Source organism: Hippopotamus amphibius, chromosome 2 (assembly GCF_030028045.1).
Source record: "Hippopotamus amphibius kiboko isolate mHipAmp2 chromosome 2, mHipAmp2.hap2, whole genome shotgun sequence".
NCBI classification, from domain to species: Eukaryota; Metazoa; Chordata; class Mammalia; order Artiodactyla; family Hippopotamidae; genus Hippopotamus; species Hippopotamus amphibius.
This window is the reverse complement of record NC_080187.1, coordinates 137457052-137479965: the sequence shown is the minus strand read 5'-3', so window position 1 is coordinate 137479965 and position 22914 is coordinate 137457052. Positions and strand designations below refer to the sequence as shown.

General features: G+C 43.4%; 1 long non-coding RNA gene across 1 annotated transcript; it reads right to left on the bottom strand.

Moving 5' to 3' along the window:
• Nucleotides 1–16941: 16941 nt before the first annotated feature.
• Nucleotides 16942–20240, bottom strand: LOC130844821 (uncharacterized). The gene is made up of 3 exons (XR_009051247.1): nucleotides 19893–20240; nucleotides 19414–19642; nucleotides 16942–17495 (listed from the first exon to the last, which is right to left on the bottom strand). It is a non-coding gene; the product is annotated as an uncharacterized LOC130844821 (long non-coding RNA).
• Between the last annotated feature and the right edge of the window lie 2674 nt (nucleotides 20241–22914).

The window sequence follows — 22914 nt, the reverse complement described above, 5'->3', positions numbered from 1 at the left end:
GATCCTGCAAGCCACGTGGTGTGGTCAACATAAAATAAAAGTGACTAAGATGGCAAACCTTATGTTATGTGTATATTACCACAATTATTAAAAAAACAAGTATAATTTTGTGTTTTACTGTGTCACAAGTGGCCCTTCCTGATGCATCTAAGTAAACTTTAGAGGGAAAGATACTACTTTGGTTTGCTTGACCCTCCATGCTGATCCCAGGAAAATGACCTTCCTAGAGTCCATTTACCACTTGAAGTATGGTCATGAAAATCAGGTCACCATTTGTGTAATTCTGGTTTGTAGACAGCATGAATCAATGCTCACAAGATAGCACCATGAATGTTTAATTGCCCTGTTACATATGGGAATCAGGTTCTTCCAAGTCCAAGCCTGTGGGGTGACCCCACATCCTCCCCAGTCATGGAGGCCTTTTCTCCTTCCAGAGCCAGAGGGATCCACTTCCATCCTCATCTGTGGACTGTTTTGACTCTCATCAGCCTGGGATATTCACTCTTTTGAATCTTCATGATAGCCTGCTTCTTCTAAAGACTTTTTTCCTCACAGACATAGAGAGCAAACTTATGGTTACCAAAGGGGGAAGGGATAAATTAGTAATTTGGGATTAGCAGATACAAACTGCTATGTATAAAATTATAAACAACAAGTTCCTACTGTATAGCACAGGGAACTATATTCAATATCTTTAATAACCTATAACAAAAAAAGAAGAAAAAAAATATAACTGAATCACTTTGCTGTACACCAGAAATTAACACAACACTGTAAATCAACTACACTTCAATTAAAAAAAAAAAAAAGCCTTTTTTCTTACGCCCAAGGCTGTTGATTCTCAGTTTCAGTCCTACAGGGAATCTGCTCAGCCCCCCACAAGTACTTCTATTTCATTTCCCTCTCAGGTATTAAAAACCTTACCTCTGCTCTCAGAAACCAAGACCAAACATGCTTTTACGTCTCCAGGGCTCTCTTCTGCTTTTTCCTTTGAGGCCAGAGTGTTGTTACTCAGCTGTAGATCAAGCCCAAGAGTACCGCTTTTGGTCTGTATCCACAGTATTTACAACTAAATGTTTAAATGAACAGAACATCAGAGTCCCTCAATTGTTCTACAATGATACCGAGGAGAGAGAAGGATTAAAGATCTCCTTTCAGTAGCTTTCTTACCTGAGCTTTATTTTATATTATAGTGCATAAAGTTCACTGTGCTAAAGGAGATCCCTTCCTCCATCATTTTTTATTTATATCAATAGACCAGACTGGAGGCTTCTGGTGGAGAAAGGGTTAAGACCATTGCCCAGTGGCATTTCAGGAAAGCAGTAAAACTTCCCTGCCTGCTGCTTGCTGAGAGCCATAATTCTTACCCAACCTCGCAGTTTTTCCTCCTAAGCTTCAGGTTTTTCCTTGCCTCTCTGTGTCTCCTCACTGAGCAACACCCTTCCCTACAGCCCTGCCCCTATGTCTTGAACTTTGTGTCTTTTCCCACTTTTGAGTACACTGGAAAATAAGAGCTCCTAGAATACTGCCCTTCTCTTCTTTTTCATAGTTTTAAACCATGTCTGTCCGAGCTGGGGAATTCATGCCTTCAACTTTACCTTTACATGTAGTTGTGTCATATATAATGCTTTCTGACCTCTAAGTCTGAGGCAATGTAAACTGATTTTCCTGTTTTATCAGTTTCTTTCTTTCCCTTTTCTTTCTTTTTCTTTTCGGCCTCGAAGTGTGGCTTGTGGGAGCTCTTTCCTGACCAGGGATGGAATCCATGCCCACTGCACTGGAACCACAGAGTCCTAAGCATGGCACTGCCAGGGAATTCCAGCTGTGTTAATTTTTAAATGCTATATACTGCGCACAGTAGCTTGGTTAGATAGCTTTTGAGCAAAGCTAGTTATCTATGATATAGTTTGCCAGTTTTAAAAAACAAAATTTAGGCATTTGTTAGCTAATTTGAGGATTATACAGTGTACCTATTTTCTTCCTTCCTTATGCTTTGGGCATTTTCCCTTTATTGGTGAGTGATAGAGACAATGGAAATAAATCATCCTTGATTAGCATCACAGATGAAGTGCTTAGTGGGAGAGATAGAACAATGAGTTTATTGAAAATCTCTGGTGGAGATTAGGAACGTGGTAGGTAATAGTGAACAAGTGTTGGATTTTGGTGGGGGAGGGGCAGGCAATTTTGGAATCTGGGACTAGAAAACAATAGGTCAGGTGAGGTGCGTACTTCTGCCTGTCCAGAGGTGTGACACCAGGTTCTGACGTGAGGAAAGGAGCCAGGATGAAGCCTGCTCTCCTGATCCCTGGGGAAGCAGTTGTTTCTTTGTCTCAGGCTAGCTTACATTGTTGCTTCTTTTTATCCCACCTTGAATAGCTGCTGTGTCAACATATTAACTTTAATATATATTTATATATGTTGGCTGCACTGGGTCTTTGTTGCTACCTGCAGGCTTTCTGTAGCTGTGGTGAGCGGAGGCTACTCTTTGTTGCAGTGCATGTGCTTCTCAGTGCGATGGCTTCTCTTGTTGCAGAGCACGTGCTCTAGGCGTGTGGGCTTCAGTAGTTGCAGTGCGTGGCTCAGTAGTTGTGGCACATGGGCTTAGTTCCTTCGAGGCATGTGGGATCTTTCCAGACCAGGGATGAACCCATGTCCCTTGAATTGGCAGGCAGATTCTTAACCTCTGTGCCACTAGGGAAGTCCCAACATATTAACTTTAAAATGTATGACGTTTCAAAAGCATGGATTTGGGGACTGATGGCAGCCCCGCTGCTTCCTACAGGTAGGAGCATCTACCCTCTGCCTCTGCTGACCCAGGTCCTCATAGCTCAGGGCAAGTCCCCTTTTTTAAGAAGTCCCCCCAGGCAATTCCCACCGGTTCAGATCTTCCCATCTCTGGACCTCACAGAGCCATTCTTATTTAGCTCCCAATTTAGATCCTTAATCATATTCTGTTTTGCATGAGCCACAATCATTTCGTACATGCCCATCCTGCCACCTGACTTAGATGACAGGTTCTCCAGGGCAAGGTTCTTAGCACCTATTTGTGTTATGTTCTCAGTGTTCCTGCACAGATAGGGGCTGCCATGGTGGCCTGGAAAGGAAAGCAGCAGGAGCTGAGGGGCCGTGGGACACCATGGTGAAAGGCTAGAACACCCACCCTCAAAGTTCTCCAGGTCTAATTGGGGGGATGAGCACGAGAGCCCACTCGGGAAGTTGTAAGCTACGTAAACCTGCTCTCCTTAGAGCTCAGGAAAGGGATTTATTGGAAGAGTATGAGGGAGCACACATGATAAAAGGGAAGTCTTAAGGGCCAGATTCCCAAAAGACAAGAACTAGGAGGCTCTGGGAATGTGCTGAACTCTCTTCTGAGAACATTATTTTTGGAACGAGTCAGTTACAGCTCTTCTCAGTCTTTGGATTTTCTGCTCAAGATTCAACTGAGAGGGAGTTCCACTTCCACTATATATATATATAGTGAATCAAGAAACAGAATCAATTCTGTTTCTTTGGAGAACACTGACTCATATAGTGATTATAGTAAAACAAGAAGGAAGGACTAAAATTAATGACTAAAATTTGCTACGGTAAGAGCTATGTAAACCTAAGGTACCTAGAAAGAGGAAAACAAAAAGGCTGAGTGGTAATCAATAAAATAGAAGACAAACAATGGAAAAAAAATAACAAAATCAGACTTGGATCTTTGAAATGATCAACGAAGTTAATAGACCCCTCGCTAGACTGTTCCACAGAAAGAGTAAAAATATAAATTAAAGAGGTGTCATCAGTACAGATCCTACAGATATTAAAAGCATAATAAGATTCAACTGAGCAAAGGGGAGAGCAGAGGAGGGGTGAATGCGTGGCTAGGTTTGATTCATGTGTTGGCAGATGGTGAAGATTTATGATGGTTTCTCTGGACGGTCTCCAATGAGGCAGCAAAGTTTCCCCAAAGCAAAATCAGGTGAAGGGTTGTTTAACAAAAAATCAACTGCAAACATGTCATCTCACAATGACAATACCCTGAGATAAAGTGAGAATACAAGTATGTATACAAAGAGCATATTTCTGAGAACAGTGCCCTTTTGCTCTTGAGTTGGAGGGTAGGCAACAAAGCTGGCCTTGTACTGGAGCTGGTAGTCTCTGTTTTAAAGGTGAATGTGGAAGAGGAACTGACACAGGTACTTTGGGCCGTAATCACAAAGCATATTATTTCACCGATCCTTTCACTTCCCAATGTATAGCACACTTACTTATAAAGGCAGAAATGACAGAAAACAAATTTCCAGGGTGAAAAAAAAATCGACACGAGAGAGTTGCAAAGAATTACATTAAGTGATACAGATATATACAGTTTGACCATGTTCTCCCAATGGTTCACAAACTTTGAAATAACCTTGGGCATTTTAAGCAAGGCAGACAAGCAAAAACCAGACCTCCTCCAAAAGTAAACTCTTTACCACCACTGATCTTAACTGCGTCTGCAAAAGAAAATAACTAAAATAAGTAGCAAGAAGAATGGCCTTTAAGTTCTAAGAAGCTGGAGGCTAACAGGAACCTCAAAAGTTACCAAATTCATTCACTAAGCAGATCGGTGTAAAATGTTAATAATAAAAGACTACCGTACCTTTCCCACTTCACTAAGTGATCACTGAAAACCTAGGATTATTAGACGTCTAATTAACTGGACAGATCAGAGGAAGATCTCCTCTGTAATGGTTAAAAGTTCTGCTGGTTTTAGACAACTTCTATTTATCCCTTCCTATTTAGGGCTGTATATGGAAAGAGAAGCAATCCTATTATACAATTTCTCAATAAATGAAGCCATGTTTTTCTTAGGTGGGAAAAGGGTCCACCAAAGAGAAAAACAAAACAAGATAGAATTCCCCTGGATATAAAAGTTTACATAACAAAAGTACAAATACTGTAGGATACCACTTACTGAAAATAGGTGTATTCATAGGAACTGAAAGTAGAATAGTGGTTACTGCGGGTTGGGGAGGGAAGAATAGGGAATTATTATTTAATAGGTACAGAGTTTCAGTTTGAGATGAAGAAAAAGTTCTGGAGATAAATAGTGGTGTTGGTTGCACATCATAGTGAATGTACTTAATGCCACTGAATTGTACATTTTAAAATGGTTAAAATGGTACATTTTATGTTCTGTATATTTTTACCACAAAAACACACAAAAAAAGTAACAAGAATAGCAGTTTTTGATGTGACACTAATGAGATGTCAAAAATAAATTACCTAATTGTACAGGAAACAAATTAATGCTACAAAAAATTTTTCAGGAGGGACCTTAATTACTATTCCACAATCCATACTTTAAGAACTTAATATATAAAATACATAAACATAATTCTTCTACAAAAAATAATGACATTGTAAAAAACAAATGGAGAAGGTGTTAGCCTATACAAATTTATGATTATTTCCTGTGTACAAGCCTACAATCTGGAAACTGGTCAGGCCTAAACTACATCAACTGAGTTCACTAGTCGTGAAAACTTTGTAAAGGATATGGATTGAGAATAGGGATTACATCCTATTTCTGGGTCCTGGAGAGGCACAGCAGTGGTCAGGGTCCCTCTGCTAGCACAGACCTGTTCCAAGGTCAGAACCTACAAGCCGGGTAGATCTCAGTATGTGTTAGCTGCCGTGGGGTTTCTGAAGGTCACCACCCCACCTGATGTAGGAGCTCACAGATCAAGCTGGATTTGCTAATCTCTGCTGAAAAAGCAAGCCTGAAGATAAACGATTGTTAATTATTATCTCATTTTGTGTATGGAGCTGTTTAAAAGTGTGTTGTTTCTTTTTTTCCCCTATGTTATCTCATCTGACCATCATACTAACTGCCCTGCAAAGAAAATGGGACAGATATAATCACCTACGTTTTATGACTGAGGAAGTCGTGAGGGTGAGGTCCAGGAAGTCCAAGTCTTGACGCCTTTAATGGCAAAGTTGAGGTCAGAACCAAAGCCTTTCGGTTACCAGAGTTCCTTTTCTCCAATTCTACCATCCTGGCAGGACGGAGATAAAGGTGAAGGCATTGGCCTCAGGCACAAAATTGAAGAGGCATCAAATCAAGACAAAAAATATTTTAATGTAACATTTTAAAAAGTGAAAATTAATGCTAAAATATCCCTGATGAACAAAGTATCAAACATTTATTTAATTTTTAAATTAATTTTTATTGGAGTATAGTTGCTTTACAATGTTGTATTAGTTTCTGCTGTACAGTGAAGTGAATGAGCTGTATGTATACATCGATCCCCTCTTTTTTGGATTTCCTTCCCATCTAGGTCACCACAGAGCACTGAGTAGAATTCCCTGTGCTATACAGCAGGTTCTCGTTAGTTACCTATTTTATACCTAGTATCAGTAGTCTATATGTGTCAATCCCAATCTCCCAATTCATCCCACCCCTCCTTCCCCCCTTGGTATCCATAGCTTTGTTCTCTATGTCTGTGTCAATATCAAATATTTAAATCAAGACCGGCTATTTGCTTATTCTCTGACCCTCCATTATTGTGTAATGGGAATAGTTGTTTCCCATCAGCCTGAGGCTTCCAGGCCCCCAGGCCAGCTCATCCCCCTGTCATGAGCTTGTGAGGGCTGACAATGGTGTGCAAACAGACGGGGCAATGTGGGTTTTTTTACAGAGCCATGATTTTTGATTGTAGAGAAATATTAGAACCTGGCTGGGGTCAGAGAGCCAGGAAACGGCCAAGTCCAGGTTGGATCTCACAGCTGAGGATCCCAAGGTCTCTGTGCTTTGCTTGCTGCTGTACCGCCTCTGTCCACACTCTCTCTTCCTAGTATCTACACCTACTAAAGAGAAAACATGTCAAGGAATGACTGTTGCACCCTGAAAATAAGAGCCCAGGTAAAGTCCCAAGGAGTCCTCAGGATGGAGATACTCCTGGTCGGCTGGTCAGGAGCTATTGCATAACATGTCTGTGTTCCAGAGAGTCTTTCAGAGTGCCCGGGGCAAGATCTATTTTTGACCACCGACATACAGGGTGTGTCCTACTTTTAAGGAGCTCTAATAAGTGGAAAACTATATTTACATAAGAAGTACATTAAATTGCAATGATTTACTTTGGCTAAATCATGTTGAAGCCCATTCAGTATCAAGTTCTCCTAATCTATTTAATGGAATTTGATTTACAGTTGGTGGGTATTTTAATAGAGTGAATCTTCCATCAGCTGTTATTTGAGCATCTACAACTGTGCAGTGGTAAACAAAGTCTAAGTCAAGGTCTCTGCCTCCAGTCAAGCCACGTGGAGTCTTCTCAGGGAAATACGACCCATGTGCCCAAATAGACAAATATTAACTTATGATAAGAGCCCACTGAGTACTGAATAACATAGCCAGTAACCCACAGAAATTCCAGGGAGGGAAACTAGTAACTTTGGGAGACAGAAAACAGAACAGTTTGCATGAACTGTTTCTGTCGAACGAGCATAGCTCGCTGTGCTCACTGGAGGTGTGCACTGCACACATTGGAGGCTGTGCAAAGGTGAGGGGCAGTCAGATGCCAGACAGGATCACAGGAGCGTGACACCATCAGTCTGGCTGAGTAGCTGCATTATAAAGCTGACAAAGCACCAATCTTACACTTGAAAGTGAACGATGGCTGAGAAAGAAATGGCTGAATCAGAAGATAACAGGGACAGTGCCATGGGAGGAAGGTCCAGGTCTGAAGAGCTCCAAGAGGTGAGGGGTCAGTGTGAGATGCAGGAGGAAGGTCAAGGAGAGAAACACTTGAGAATGATGGTCAGCTCTGTAGGGGAGGGAGAGTCATGATGGCATGACTCCACAGGGGCTCTACCTGTCTGTTTGTCTGGTACTGAACATGCCCTTCATCCTGCAGTCTTTGAGCCAACAGATAAAACACAACCACATGCTAATTCATCTCAGCATTGTTATCCTCATAATAAAATCCGGAATATCTTTGGAGGGACACTGGGGAAACTAGTTACATTAATTGCTTCCAGAGAAGAGTGCTGGGTGCAATGGGAACAGAGGTGGCAGATTTCTCACCGTATACTCTTCGTACCCTTTGAATTTTGAACCAGGTGTTAACTATTTAAAACCTTATTTAAAATCAAAGGATAAAATCCATGTGTGTTGAAAAAAATGAATGAAATGGGAACAAATGTTTTAAGAGTACAATCTTCACAGAATCCTCCATCAAAAAACAAATAAGCAAACAAACTCTTTTGAAATTTTTAGAGAAACAGCCTTATTGATGTATAATTGACATATGATAAGCTGCACATATTTAAAGCATACAATTCGATACGTTTTGATGTGCATTTATATCTACGAAACTATCAGCATAAAAAAGATAACAAACATATTCATTACCTTTGGAGGTTTCCTCATGTCCTTTGATGTCCCTATTTTACATCCCTCCCCATCCTTTCTCCCATCTCCAGGCAACCAAAGCACTGACCTGCTTTCTATTAGTTTGCATATTCTAGAGTTTTATATAAATGGACTCATATAATATGTAGTCTTTTGTTTGGCTTCTTTTACTCGGGCAGATTTATTATTGAGATCAACCCTGTTGCCTGTATCAATAGCTTATTCATTAAAAATTGCTTAGGTTTTTTTTTTTTTTTTCTGCACCACATGACTTTTGGGATCTTAGTTCCCCCACCAGGGACTGAACCCAGGCCCTTGGCAGGGAAAGCACGGACTCCTAACCACTGGACCACCAGGGAGCTCCTGAGTAGTATTCCATTTTAAAGTCATGCCACCTGGGTAAATAACTAGGAACAGGGTCATATGCTAAGCATATTTATCTGTACAAGGAACTGCCGAACTTCTCCAAAGTAGTTTTACCATTTGGCATTTTCGCCAGCAAAGTGTGAGAGTTTCAGTTGCTCTATATCTGCACCACCTGGCAGAGTTTTTTTTATTTTTGCTTTTCTCCTTCCAGTTTTACTGAGATATAACTGACATACAGAATTGTATATGTTTGAGATATACAGCATAGTGATTTTATTTTCATCCATCATAAAGTGATTATCACAATAAGTTTAGTAAACATCCATCATCTCATATAGGTACAAAATTAAAGAAATAGAAAAAAGGTTTTTTCTTGTGATAAGAACTCTTAGGATTTACTGTTTTAACAACTTTCATGTCTGACATACAACAGTGTTAATTATATTTATCACATTGTACATTACACCCTGCTAGCGTAGTTTTTTTAAACTCTCAATTTCCTATTATGTACATAGTGGCATCTTACTGTGGTTTCAGTTTGGATTTCCCCAGTCACTAATGATACTGAACATCTTTTTTTTTTCAGCCATGCTGCATGGCTTGGGGGAATCTTAGTTCCCCAACCAGGGGTTGCACCTGGGCCCCGGCAGTGAAAGCACTGAGTCCTAACCACTGGACTTCCTGAGCATTTTTCATGTGCTTATTTACCATCTGTATATCTTCCTTGGTAAACTCGTTATACATTTCACCTATTTAAAAAATTGTATGGCTTATTATTATTGACTGTTGAGAGTTCTTTATATAGTCCGCATATAATTCCTATCTGAAATATGTGATTTGCAAATATTTTGTCCCAAACTGTGGCTTTTCATTTTCTTAACAGCTTCAAGGAAGAGATGTTTCTAATTGTTATGAAGTCAGGTTATTGTTTCTTTTATGACTCATGGTCTCTTTCCCCTGATTCTCTGCCCTGGTAATTCCAGCCACCTTGCCCTCCCTGGGCTCCCAGCCATCTTCTCCATTCGGGGAGATGGTGGGGGCTCTGCCTGGGTTACCCCTCCCCGTACTGAGTCTTGGAGACCATAGTTGTAACCCAGGCAGTAAACTGGGGCAACAGCAGTGCTTATCTCATTCGTTTCCTGCACTCAAAAATCACAGTCCTTTGTTACCTGATGCCTGATGTCTTAAAACTCTTGCATTTTCTTGCATTTTGTCTGTTTTTTTAAATTTGTTTCAGGTGGGTATGTAAATCTGGTTCCTGATACTCTATCTTGGCTGGGAAGCACAAATTCCTTTGCACTCCCATTTGAAGTTTGATAAAATTAGACTTTCTGAGTAAAAGGGAAAGAGCATTTCCAGAAAAGTCTGGCTTCAAGATGGAAATCTGAATTTGGTTGCTAAGGTCAAATGTGAGAAAAGACACACTTTTACCCCAAAGGGCTTGCGTGGACTGCAGGGGGTCCACGAACCTCCAAAATTGCATGAAAAACTGCCTATGTGGTATGTCCATGTTTCTGAGAGTGTCTAAAGATTTCATTAGAATTCAAAGTCATGGCTAATTTAAAAAATGACTATTCATCAGCATTGGGAGAAAGTCAAATTTCAAATTATACAGAGACTGAAGTTAACATTTTACATGTTGCCATGGACCCAAGAAAGATGTTAGTGAATAAACTATCAAACTTACTATATGGGAATGGAAATTGGTGCAGCCACTATGGAGAACAGTATGGAAGTTCCTGAAAAAACTAGAAATAGAGCGACCATATGATCCAGCAATCCCACTCCTGGGCAGATATCTGGAGAAAACCGTAATTTGAAAAGATATGTGTACTCCAATGTTCATTGCAGCACTATTTACAATAGCAAGGATGCGGAAGCAACCTAAATGTCCAAAAAAGGAAGGATGGATAAAGAAGATGTGGCACATATATACAATGGAATATTACTCAGCCATTAAAAATAATGAAATAATGCCATTTGCAGTGACTTGCATGGACCTAGAGCTTGTCATACTGAGTGAAGTAAGTCAGACAGAGAAAGACAGATACCTTTCTTTCACATCAAATATGATATCGCTTTTATGTGGAATCTAAAAAATGGTACAAATGAACCTATTTACAAAACAGAAATAGAGTCACAGATGTAGAAAACAAACTTATGGTTACCAAGGCGAAAGGCAGGGGAGGAATAAATTGGGAGATTGGGATTGACATATACACGCTACCATATATAAAATAGATAACTAATAAGGACCTACTGTATAGCACAGGGAATTCTACTCAATACTCTGTAATAACCTATATGTGAATAGAATCTAAAAAAAGAGTGAATATATGTAGATGCATAACTGACGCACTTTGCTGTATCCCTGAAACTAATACAACATTGTAAATCAACTATACTCCAATAAAAACTTTTTAAAAATTAAAAAAAGATTTTTAAAAAGTTATTATAAACATGGACAACTAACCTTGGACAGATTAGCTGGTATTCAGAACAATAAAAAGACATGAACTTTCCCCTACCAAAAACTGCCCCCCACCAGAAAAAAAAAACATGACCCAGATTCTTACAGTGGGTATCTGTTCCCTACAATTTTGGCCAGACAAACTTGGGAGGAAGGCAGTGTTTGCACAGTATTTTTTATAGAGACATCTCTTGGTTTGCTTGCTCAGAATCTGTTCCTCCTCCTTTTGGTGATAACGGCTCGATTTTACTTCCCCCTCACAGGTTTGGGGTGCCCATCTCAGAACTCCGGAGCAACGAAGCCGCCACTGCTTCAGAGATGCGCACGTGGCACAGGCTGAGCCAATCATTGAAAATGCTAAGAGCTTTTGGTGCAGGGGTGAATGGAAGGCTTAGGAACAAGGCTTGGGTCCCGGAGGTCATCTTGCCATCAGGTGGGAAGGGCCTTCCTGAAAGAAGCTGACAGAGGAGAGGGCACAGCTGAGAAATAGGGAGAATCCTGATGACTCATCTGTCCCCGTTCATGACTGTGCCTCCTCCCTGCTGGATGCTGCCCATTCTCCTGAGTTTTGATTTAACTCGAGTTAATCATTCTCTTCCTTTTAAAAACATAGTTTTTAAAAAAAACCACCTAGATAGGTCTCCCCGAACAATTATCATTTGATTTTGAAAATCTGAGTTGCAAGCACACACCTAGCTATCAGGGGATACTGCCAGAGTTAGATGAAGGCTCCCAGGAGAAGACAAGGAAAACAGTCTGTAGGGACTTCCTTGGTGGCAGAGTGGTTAAGAATCCGCCTGCCAATGCAGGGGACACAGGTTCGAGCCCTGGGCCAGGAAGATCCCACATGCCGTGAAGCAACTAAGCCCCTGCACCACAGCTACTGAAGCCTGAGTGCCTAGAGTCCGTGCTCTGCAACAAGGGAAACCACGGCAATGAGAAGCCCGTGCAACACAATGAAGAGTAGCCTCCTCTCCTCGCTGCAACTAGAGAAAGCCCACCTGCAGCAACAAACACCCAACACAGCCATAAATAAATAAATAAATAAATAAATAAAAATATGATAATGTATAAAAAGAGAGGAAAAGAAAAGAAAAACTGTCTGTAGGCAGCTTCCCTGGGAATTTACCGGAACCTCTCCTAGGCAATATCATGAGTGAACTCTGAAGAAGACACGGCACAGCACAGTTGAAGGATTGGTAGGACAAGTATAGGAGGCAGTTGTTAGACATGTGGCAGTTATGCGGTCGGGGAGTACGCTGCTCTTTTTATCCGCTTCTCACCTCGACCTAGGAGTAGATCAAAGCAGACCATATCTGTGGGGAAGAAATGAGTCCTCAGCCAATCTAGGTGGCAAGGCTCACAGGAGAGAGAGAAACTTTATCAATACATGGTCCAAGGTAGGTCATGTACAGATTAGAATCTGGGTCAGGTTCACTGGGGTATGAGCAGTGGCCGGCAGCATCCACATGAAGCCATCCTCATGTCTGCCTCTTGGGTTACACTGTTCCAGCTCTGACTGGAGGCCATCTGGAGCACAGTCAACAGCCTGGAATCTCCTGGACCACCCACCCAAGGATTCTGTTTGCCTGCTTTCTGCAAGAAATCTCCTCTATCCTCTATCTTATGACTTCCTCTTTTTTGGTTTGCTCCCTTGTGGAATCCATTCTTCAATAGGTCCTTCAGAAAGCATGCATGGGAGGTAAAATTTTTTTAGATTTTGCATGAAAATTTTCTTCCTCCTATCCTCCTATTTACTAGATGATTTGGCTTAGTATAGAATTTTAAGTTGAAAATCATCTTCCCCGCAGCATTTTAAAGATGTTGCTTCGATGAACCTAGTGGCAGGGCAGGAGTAGATACACAGACGTAGAGAATGGACTTGTGGACACTTGTGGACATATGTACACTACCGTGTGTAAAACAGATAGCTAGTGGGAAGCTGCTGTATAGCACAGGGAACTCAGCTCGTTGCTTTGTGATGACCTACAGGGGTGGGAAGGGGAGGGTGGGACGGAGGCTCAAGAAGAAGGGCATATATGCATACATAGGGCTGATTCACTTTGTTGTACAGCAGAAACTAACACAACATTGTAAAGCAATTATACTCCAATAAAGATGCTTAAAAAATGTTGACTATCTTCTTGTGAAGATATTCACTGTCTTCTTGATTCCAGTGATGTTATTCAGAAGCCTGAAGCTGTTGATTCCTGGTCCTTTGTATAGACTTTTTTCCCCCTTGAAGCTTGTAGAATCTTTTCTTTGCCTCCTATGTTCTGGAATTTCACAATGATGGGCCGCAGTGTGTGTCTAATTCATCTGTTGGTCTTGTTTCTTGATCAGCCTTTTCCATCTGGAAATTGTGTCCTTCAAGTCTGGGAAATCTTCTACAATTATTTAGTTGATGACTCTTTCCAATTCATTATCTTTGTTTTCTTTTTCTGGAGTTTCTATTATTCAAATGTTGAACCTCCATGACTTGTCCTCTGATTTCTCTCTCCTAGTGTCCATCTCTGTTCTTTATGCTTTGTTTTCTGTGAGTTTTCTCCAATTTTATTATTCTTTCTACTGAGTTTTCCATTTCTGCCATAATGTATTTGATTTCCAAGAGTTCTTTTTGGTTCTTTGAATTATTTCTTTATATGGTATCCTTTCCTTATTTCATGGATGCAATATCACCTCTTTTCCTTTTGAAATACTAACGACGATTAAGAAACTTTATTGTTTTGATGTCTTTCCCTTTCACAGTCTGTTTTTCCTTCAAGTTATTATTGGTCCTTATCCTGTGGTTTGGGTCCTTATCTTTCGTGTGAGAAGCTTTCTTTAGTTGTTTGGCATTAACCATTTGTTCCTGATTAAGAGTACAGACTAAAAGGCTGTTTGGAAGCTCTGAGTGTGGGGTTGGGCCTTGTGTTTTAGCCAAGGTTTCCCCCAAAGCAGAGCCCAAGAAATTACACGGAGGTAGTTCATTTAGGAAGTGATCCAAAGAAGCAGGAATGAGGGAGAGTGGGAGGGAGAAAAGCAGAGAGAAAGCCAGTGTGTTAATTGTGTCACCCAGTTGGCCATTGCTGCAGTGACTGGTGCTGCATTCCATGGGATACTGAGTCCTGTGGAATGTGTCTCAGAACTGGCCACCCAGGGGATGAAAGAGGAAGTCTTTGTCCTCAAAGCTAGCCCCACAGATGTTAACTTCCCTGAATTTCTGGGTTCGCACGCCTGAATGTTGATGCTGAGTGATTCTGCAGACGTACACAGATGTCAAAGCAGCTTTGGGACAGGAAACAAGATTCAGGGAGGAGAAGGTGTAGATATAGATATTACAAGGAATTGGCTCATGTGATTATGCTGAGAAGTCCCATGATCTGCCATCTGCAAACTGGAAACCAGAAGAGCCAGTTGTGTAGTTCTCATCCTTGTCCAGAGGCCTAAGAACCAGGAGAGCCAATGGTGTGAGTTTCATCCTGAGTGTAGGAGAAGACCAGTGGCCCAGCTCAAAAACTATAAGGCGGAGAGAGTGAATTCTCTCTTCTTCTGCCTTTTTGTTCTATTCAGGCTCTCCACAGATTGGATGAAGCCCAATATCTGCTCTACTCAGTCTACCAATTCAAATGCTAATCTCATTCAGAAATACACTCACAGACACACCTAGAAATAATAGTTAATACCTGGGCATCCTGTGGCCTGTCAAATTGACACCTGACACTAACCATCACACTTGCTCTGGGAATCTGTATGGAACCTGATGGAACAGTGGCTGCAACTTTGGGTAGAATAAGAGGTGAAGCCAAGAGGATTAGGAGCGGTGCACAAAAGGTGTCTGATACATCGATCATGAGCTTCACTGAAGGGTAACCTGCTTGGACCATTGTTAGGAGTTAGGAGGCCACCCCCACACCCCATGAAAGATCCTGTGGGCCTTCCTCACAGACTGAGTAGATTCCTCAAAAGGAGTCTTCCAATCTCCTACCACAAGTTGAGGGCTACATTGCCAGCGTTCTAAGAGCCAAATGGGGCAAGACAACTGGAGTTGCCACATTTGCTGTGCATTTGGCCTCCGGATCCTCCCATCTCCAGCGTGGTACCTATGCTCTCCGTGTGCCTGGCATCCTTCAGACCAGAGACTCTCCCTGCAGGATAAATCTCCAATCTTCTGCTAGGATCAGAGATGGGATGTGGGATCTAACTGCTTCTCAAACTGCTTTCACTCAGCTCTCTTTATTTTAGCCTTGCCCTCTACCCTCAGTCCCAGTGGTCCCCAGTTTTGGTTTCTGAGCCTTCTGAGTGTAAGTCCGGTTGGATCTCAGCTTTCTCAGGTCTGCTAAATTTTAAGTGAACACTCAGCCATCTATTTTCCAGCTTCTGAAATTGTGCTGCGGGACTTTTCCCAGTGGCGCAGTGGTTAAGAATCCGCCTGCCAATGCAGGGGACACGGGTTCAAGCCCTGGTCCACGAAGACCCCATATGCTGTGGAGCAACTAAGCCCATGTGCCACCAGGCTCTAGAGCCCATGAGCCACAACTACTGAGCCCAAGTGCCACAACTACTGAATCCCATGTGCCTAGAGCCCATGCTCTGCAACAAGAGAAGCCACCACAATGAGAAGCCCATGCACCACAATGAAGAGTAGCTCCCGCTTGCCACAACTAGAGAAAGCCTGCACGCAGCAACAAAGACCAAATGCAAAATTAAAAATAAATTTAAAAAAAATTGTGTCGCTCTTTTCTCTTGTTTTCCTTTCCTTATGAGTTTATGTAAAGGAAGGAAGGAAGGAAGGAAGGAAGAAAAAGAAAGAAAGAGAAAAGGAAATCTGTTTAGTGCAGTTTCGGGAGGGAGCAAAATTAGTTGCATGCATACCATCTGCCACCTTAGCCTGGAACTGGCGTGTAGATATGCATATAGCTGCTTCCTTTGTGTCCTTCCTGTTTTAACATAAATGTCACCTCCTCAGAGAGGCCTTCCCTGACCACTCAACCTGAAATTAGGCCTCCGTCATCATAGCTCTTATCACTACCTGGTGTTTTCTTACGCATGGTCTTCTGCCTCATTAGAATATAAGCTCCACAAGAGCAGGCACCCAGTACACGTAGCATCCACAGCTTCTAAAACAGTACCTGGAACATGGAAGAAACTCAATAACTGTGTTTGGAAATATTTTGCATAGCCAACGAGTTTCAACCTTGTCTGCGATGTACCCGGGGAAAAAGAAAGAAAGACTGCCACGTGTGAAGAAGGAGTAGGGTGTATCCGGAAATAAGAGAGAGGCTGCATGTAAGTCACATGAGTATGAACAGCACAAGAAACTACAAAGAGCAGGAGCAAAGCTGCAGGAATCTGGAAAGGTCTGTATTTGAAAACTGTCTCTGACTTGAGTCAAGGTCATCCTGGGGTTCGGCTGAGCCTCTGTGATGAGTTGAGCTGACCCTCTAAGGGATTCATCCCAGGAAAAGGTGGACACGTAGGACAGGAAACAGGGAGGAAAGCATATCCTGCTGGCTATTCTTTAATTGCTACGGGAGGAGAGGAGGACGGAAACTGGAAGCAGACCTGGGGAGCTGCAGGGAAGCAGAGAGCACAGTGGGAAGCTCTGTAAGCTCTGTTCTGCAGTGTGTGAGGCCACGGTACGTGGGCAACGAGAGCTGCTGCCTGTTTTACGTACCAGGGATCCTTATCATCAACCAGGGACATTTCAAGGGCCATTCACATCCCTGGAGGTACTGAGTGTTGTGTGACCTTTATTTCATTAAAAAGAAAAAAAGTTACAGGTGTTTAGTGTAGCAAATGCAAGTGACATACACAATATTTTTTTTAAGGTACCTTTCTAATAGTGTCAGCGTTTAGCTTAGGAGATTGAGGTTAGGTTTTTTTCTTTTCTTTCTTTCTTCATTAAAAAGGAAATACATTCACATGGTTCAAAATTCAAAAGTCACAAAGGGGTATAGAGTGAAAAGTGCCCTTCTCACCCAATTCTCCACCCTCCTCTGAGGTCTCCTCAGAGGTGAGCAGGATAAACAGATCCTTGTATCCTTCCAGAAATATTCTCGGCTCTTTCGGGTTTTCTTTTGCACACGATTAAATAGGAACAGAACTACTCAAAGTGGGACTTCCCTGGTGGTCCAGTGGTTAAGACTTCACCTTCCAGTGCAGAAGGTGAGGCTTAGATCCCTGGTCGGGGAGCTGGGATCCTGTGTGCCTCGTCGCCAAAAAGCCGAAACACAGAGCAGAGGCGATGTTGTAACAAATTCAGTGAAGACTCTGAAGATGGTTCACATCAAAAAGATTCTAAAAAAAAAAAAAAAACAGAACTACTCAGAGCATACACTGAGGCCTTTCCTCTAAGTCAAAGCTAAGGGCTGTGCTCCTCATTTGCGCTGGTAAAGAGACAGCAGTAATAGGACCCAGCGGGGACTGGAGAAGGGAGGGATCTCCTCTCGGTTCATTGGCAGATCACTTACCATGGAAAGGAACTGTGGTGGAGGTAGAATGTGGTCCGCCAGGTGTCAGGTGCTTTTAATGTAGGACAGAGTTGGTCTAGCTTTAATGAGGATGGCTAAAGACATGGTGTAGATATGACAGAAGAAACAATGATAGGGAAAAAAGTTTCAATGTGGCAGATAAGGGTGTTCTCTAAGAAGACGTTGTGTGGGATGTAAGCTTGGGAGAAGAAAGCTGTTTTGTGTAAGCCACCCAAGGTGTATCTTTTTTTTTTTTTAAGATGTATTTTATTATTTATTTATTTAATTTTTGGCTGCGTTGGGTCTTTGTTGCTGCGCACGGGCTTTCTCTCATTGTGGAGAGTGGAAGCTACTCTTCGTTGCAGCGCAACGGCTGCTCAATGTGGTGGATTCTCTTGTTGCGGAGCACAGACTCTAGGCATGCAGGCTTCAGTAGTTGCGGCATGTGGGCTCAGTAGTTGTGGCTCATGGGCTCTAGAGTGCAGGCTCAGTAGTTGTAGTGCATAGGCTTAGTTGCTCCGTGGCATGTGGAGTCTTCCCGGCCCAGGGCTCGAACCTGTGTCCCCTGCAGGGGTAGGTGGATTCTTAAGCACTGTGCCACCAGGGAAGCCCAAGGCGTATCTTCTTAAAAGGGAGTCACTCCATAGTTGAACTGTGGGGTTCCACAATCAAACAAGGAATAAAACAAGAGAGCTAGATGGTTCCTGGGTGGCATGCCAGGAGACTGACAGTAACGGGGTGGAGCCCAGCTCTGGGGATTAAGTTAGAATGGATCTGACACTCCCCAATTGGAGGGAGGCCTGATTCTGAAAGTGGAAAACTTCAGTGAAGTAGGGGAGGGAGCAGCTGGCAAATTAGACAGCTCCCCACAACAGGAGATTCAAGTGAACCTATCTGGCAAGGGGGCAGTCTTCAAAAAAAAAAAAAAAAAAAAAAAACTGGGAGAGGCAGAAAGGAACGGGTCTGGAGTCAGACTACTGGGCTTAATCCTGGTTCTAACACTTCTTAGCAGTGTGAACCTGGGCATGTTAAACTCCTTGTGCCTCAGTTTCCTAATAGAGATAATATACAGAGATAATAATAGTCTCTCGAAGGGGTGCTGTGTGGTCACCTGAGTTAACCTCCAATGAGGGCTTAGAACAATGCCTGGTGCCTAGCTAACTCAATGTTTTCCGGCTATACCTATTTTTAATAAACACTTGTTCAGGCCAGTTTTCCTGGCACAGGAGTACTCGGTGAGGAACCTGGACAAGAAGAATCATAGCTGGAGTTCAGGTGGTGGTAGGAGGGGAAAAGAGGGAGTGAACAATAGCATAGCAAGAACATACCAAGAAGAGTGAGGAAAAAGGGTTCAGGGTGGGGCTGTTTCAGGGAAAACAGCCTGTTGCAGGTCTACAACATTCCAAGCTACATTGTGTAATGGAATCCTCTTGGAAATTAAATGGAGAGAGTTAAATTTCAATTAAGAAAGCATTCTTTTTGTGTGTCCACTTGGATCTCAAATTATATTGCTAAAGAGGATGGCCAGTTTGCATAGAAGGAACCCAAGATCTATGAGTCAGGAGACTTGGGTTCTAGTCCTAGTTCTGCCCTAAGTAGCTGATGTCATATTGAATCAAGTTAATTAACAGCTGTGTCATTTTTAAAAGAAGGGGCCAGACCTAGTTCCCAGGTCTCATGAGTATTCAATATTCTCCGATTGTAATCCAAGAACAGGGTCTCAAGAGAATTTCAAAGTTGCTCACCTTTCCCCAAGACTCCTTCCCTCAAATAAATCGGTTAAGACTAAGAGCATCTAGCGTCCCTTTCCTTTTTCCCAGGTCCTTTGCCAAAAGGAGCAAGATTTCTAAAATGCTGGCATTGGGAGCGAGCCACTTTTTCTTTTCCCATCCATTTCAGGAAGGTTTAGGTTTTCAGTTATTCCTTGGTCTGCCAAGAGTTGCTTCCAGATTGTTTTGTTTTCATTACTTCTTCCTACTTCAAACAAACAAAAAAGGTGAGATTTGCTTAAGGAAGTGAAGCTTGTTTTGCCTAATTCTCTGGGAGAAGGTGATTGGCAGGCAGACTATGATTGTTCAGGTTCAAACTATCCCTTTAACAAACACTCCCTAAAGGGTGGAATCTGGCCCAACCAGGATTATGAGATACTGATTCATAAGGCCGAGAGACACCGGACATACAAATAGGCTGCTTTTCACAAACGCGCAACAAGAAGCTTACAAACCCTCAAATAAATGCCATCTCAATTCGGATACTGGACGAGGGGGATGCGTTGGTTGTAAAATCACTGGCCCTAACTCTGTGACCCTTAGGGATGGAATGGTTCTTTAGAAGAAAAATCTTGAGTTCTATAGCCGAGGAGATATGGCTGCTTGCCCAAGGGCTATGAACCTGCATCTTGCTTGCTCGTCATCCTGTCAATCATTTTTTCCATTTTCTAAAAAAAGACAAAAATCAGAAGTCAAAGACACCGAATTCCGAGCTTCTTCCAGGGGCGAAGCCCTTACTTCTAGCACTCTGTATTAACAATACTGGCCTGGCCCACCCCGTGCCATGAACCCCCAGTCTTCCCCAGGGGTCCGCACTGCGGGGTGCAGAGCAACAGCCCAGCTCCAAACCTAAAGGTTCCATCACCAGCCAATCGCCAGCTGGGACCCCTCAAGAAAACCAGAAACACCTACGGGAGGTGAATGGCATTAAGACCAGCCTATCCGCGGGGAGGCCACTGAAGGGGTGGGGTCAGAATTAGCCAATGGTATCTAAGTGATTGTTGTTAGGCGGGAGGAAGACGCACGCGAGCGTGCGTGAGGCCGCTCCCGGGAAGGGGTGGAAGGAAGCTCGCAGAACCAATGGCCGCGGCGGGCGGGCGGTGGCGCGCATGCGTACTGAGACCTGGGGCTGCGGGCGGGAGGTGGGGAGGGTGGGGGAGGGGAGCGGGCAGGAACGCGGCGGAGCTACTGCCGCCGCAGCAGCCGCCGCCGCAGCGAAGAGGCCATGTTGTGTGGTGTGTGGGGCGGGGGGAGGAGGAGGAGGGAGTAAAGCCGAGAGAGGAGACGGGAGAGAGACACCACACACACACGGCACAAGATGGCCGGAGAGGCAGCAGCACCCCGAGCTGTCAGGCGTTCCGCCGCGGCCGCGGGGCCCGCCGGCCGGCGGGGAGCTGCTCCTGGGCCGCCCGCAGGCCCGCGGGAGCGAAGCGGCCGCGGCTGGGGCGAGGCGGGCCGCGCGCCGCGGTCTGAGCCCGCGGCAGAGGTGCCCGGGGCGGCCGGGCCCACGACGCGGAAAGCGCTGCTGCGGCAGCGGCCGCGGAGGCTCCCCGGGGCCCCGGCGGCTCGACCCGGTACGGGCGGGAGGCTCAGGCGGGCGGCCCGGCGCGGGACTCGGGTGCGGGCGACCGGGAGGTGCCGACCGCGGCGCTCGGACCCGGTGAGTGGCTCCCCGGCTCCTTTTATTGTCCTTTGTCCTTGGGAGGAAAAGCAAAATGTCCTTGAGCGCGCGAGCAGGAGGGGGCGGCGGGCCGGGCCTCGCCGGCCGGCGCTCCCCCAACAGCCCCACGGGCGCCGCTCGCTGGCTCTCCGGGCGGGGAAGCGCCGGGGGCCCGGGGCTGGGGGGCGCGGGGCCCCGCTGCAGACCCCGCGGCGGGCGGGGGGCGGCCTCGCTGCCAGAACTGGCCCCGCCGGGAAAGGGGCGGCGGCGGTGACCGCGGGCGGGAGCCTGAAGGGGACTGCGCGAGGAGAGCCCCTTTCTGTCCTGGTGAGTTATTTTGATATTAAGGGTAAAAAAAAAAAATCCCCTTCAGGTTCTCCAGCGGGGGAGCTTTTTAACTCTTTTCCGGTGAGGTGGGAATTCATCTTCTTGGTCGAATTTAAAAGAACAATGGAAGCCTGACTACGTTTCAACAAAAATAAAACTTGTTTTTTTTTTTCTTTTGGGTGTTGGCTTTTAACTCTTTCAAAGCCGATTTTGAAAACGGCTGCAGTGTTACAGATGAGAAGGTTCTTGCTGCATGTTCAAACCTTTATTGATGTTAAGGTTGTCTTTTAAAAATGCAAGTTGGAGGAGTGCTTCTGGTATTTCAAAAATTGTGAGGGCAAGTTTACTCTGTCGTCAAGGCTGTTTAATGGAAATAGATTTTAATTACGGTGCTAGACGATGACGTTTGATTAAAGTAGTTTATTTTACTGAGTAATTACGCCAAGAATATTTGACATTCTGATGTTTGAACAATGATTAAATCTGTTGGCTACTTTTAAAAAGGTCATCAGGAGCCGTTATCTGTAACTTACACACCTGAATGTTAGACCGTACTTGGGTCAGTTCTTAGACTTTTAAAAGTTTAAGTTCATCATTTGATTATTTTGAAAATAATGTATATTATCACAAGCCATGGTCGACGAAACTTTTACAAAGGAATATTCTGACACTAAATCTCTTTGTGAAGTTACTTTCTCGTAGTGTAAATATTAAAGTAGGACTGCTCGGTAATGGGCGATGAAGAGGAGCCATATTTGTTGCATTTGTTGCATGCATAAAAATCCAGATATGTTCAAAACGGAACAGTATTTTAATAGTGTATTTTGGTTTTTAAAAAATTTACCGAGTCCTCTGTATAGTCTAGGAATTTAAAAAATTGTCCGAGAGGGAATTTGAGTTTAGTGATTTGAAGAACAAACCGCAAATGCACAAACCTTTGTGTATTTTAGAATATTTTTGTCTTGATCCTGCGGTAGCTCTTGCGTTGTAGAGGTGCAGATCCACGTAAAAATAGTGTTGGGCAGATTTACGTAGTACTTATAAAATCAGAGGTACTGGTGTAATGGACTGTGTTTCTGAGGGTATTTTTGTCAGTGAAATTGTTTTATTTTCTGAATAGCTTTCATATAGCGCTACACGTTACATCAGTTGCGCATATCTTGATTTTACAGACTCTCTTGTTTAAGTAACAATTTTGCTTTTTCAAATCAGCATTTTTGAAGTTTTTGAACACTGCAAGTCGTTTTAAATTAATATCCTCAGTCTAGTTTTTCAGAATCTTCTTTGAATAGCAAAATGCAAAATAATCGCCAGCAGTTTAACCTAAGATCTTTTTATATGAGAAATGGGGGAAGGGAGAGACTGAAAATGTTCTAGACCCCAGTTTGAAATTGAATAAAGGTCATAGATACTGCATGTTTTAGATTTGCGTTAAAGACAAAGCTAATACCCCAATTGGTGAGATCAAATAACTTGTGGTTTAAAAATTT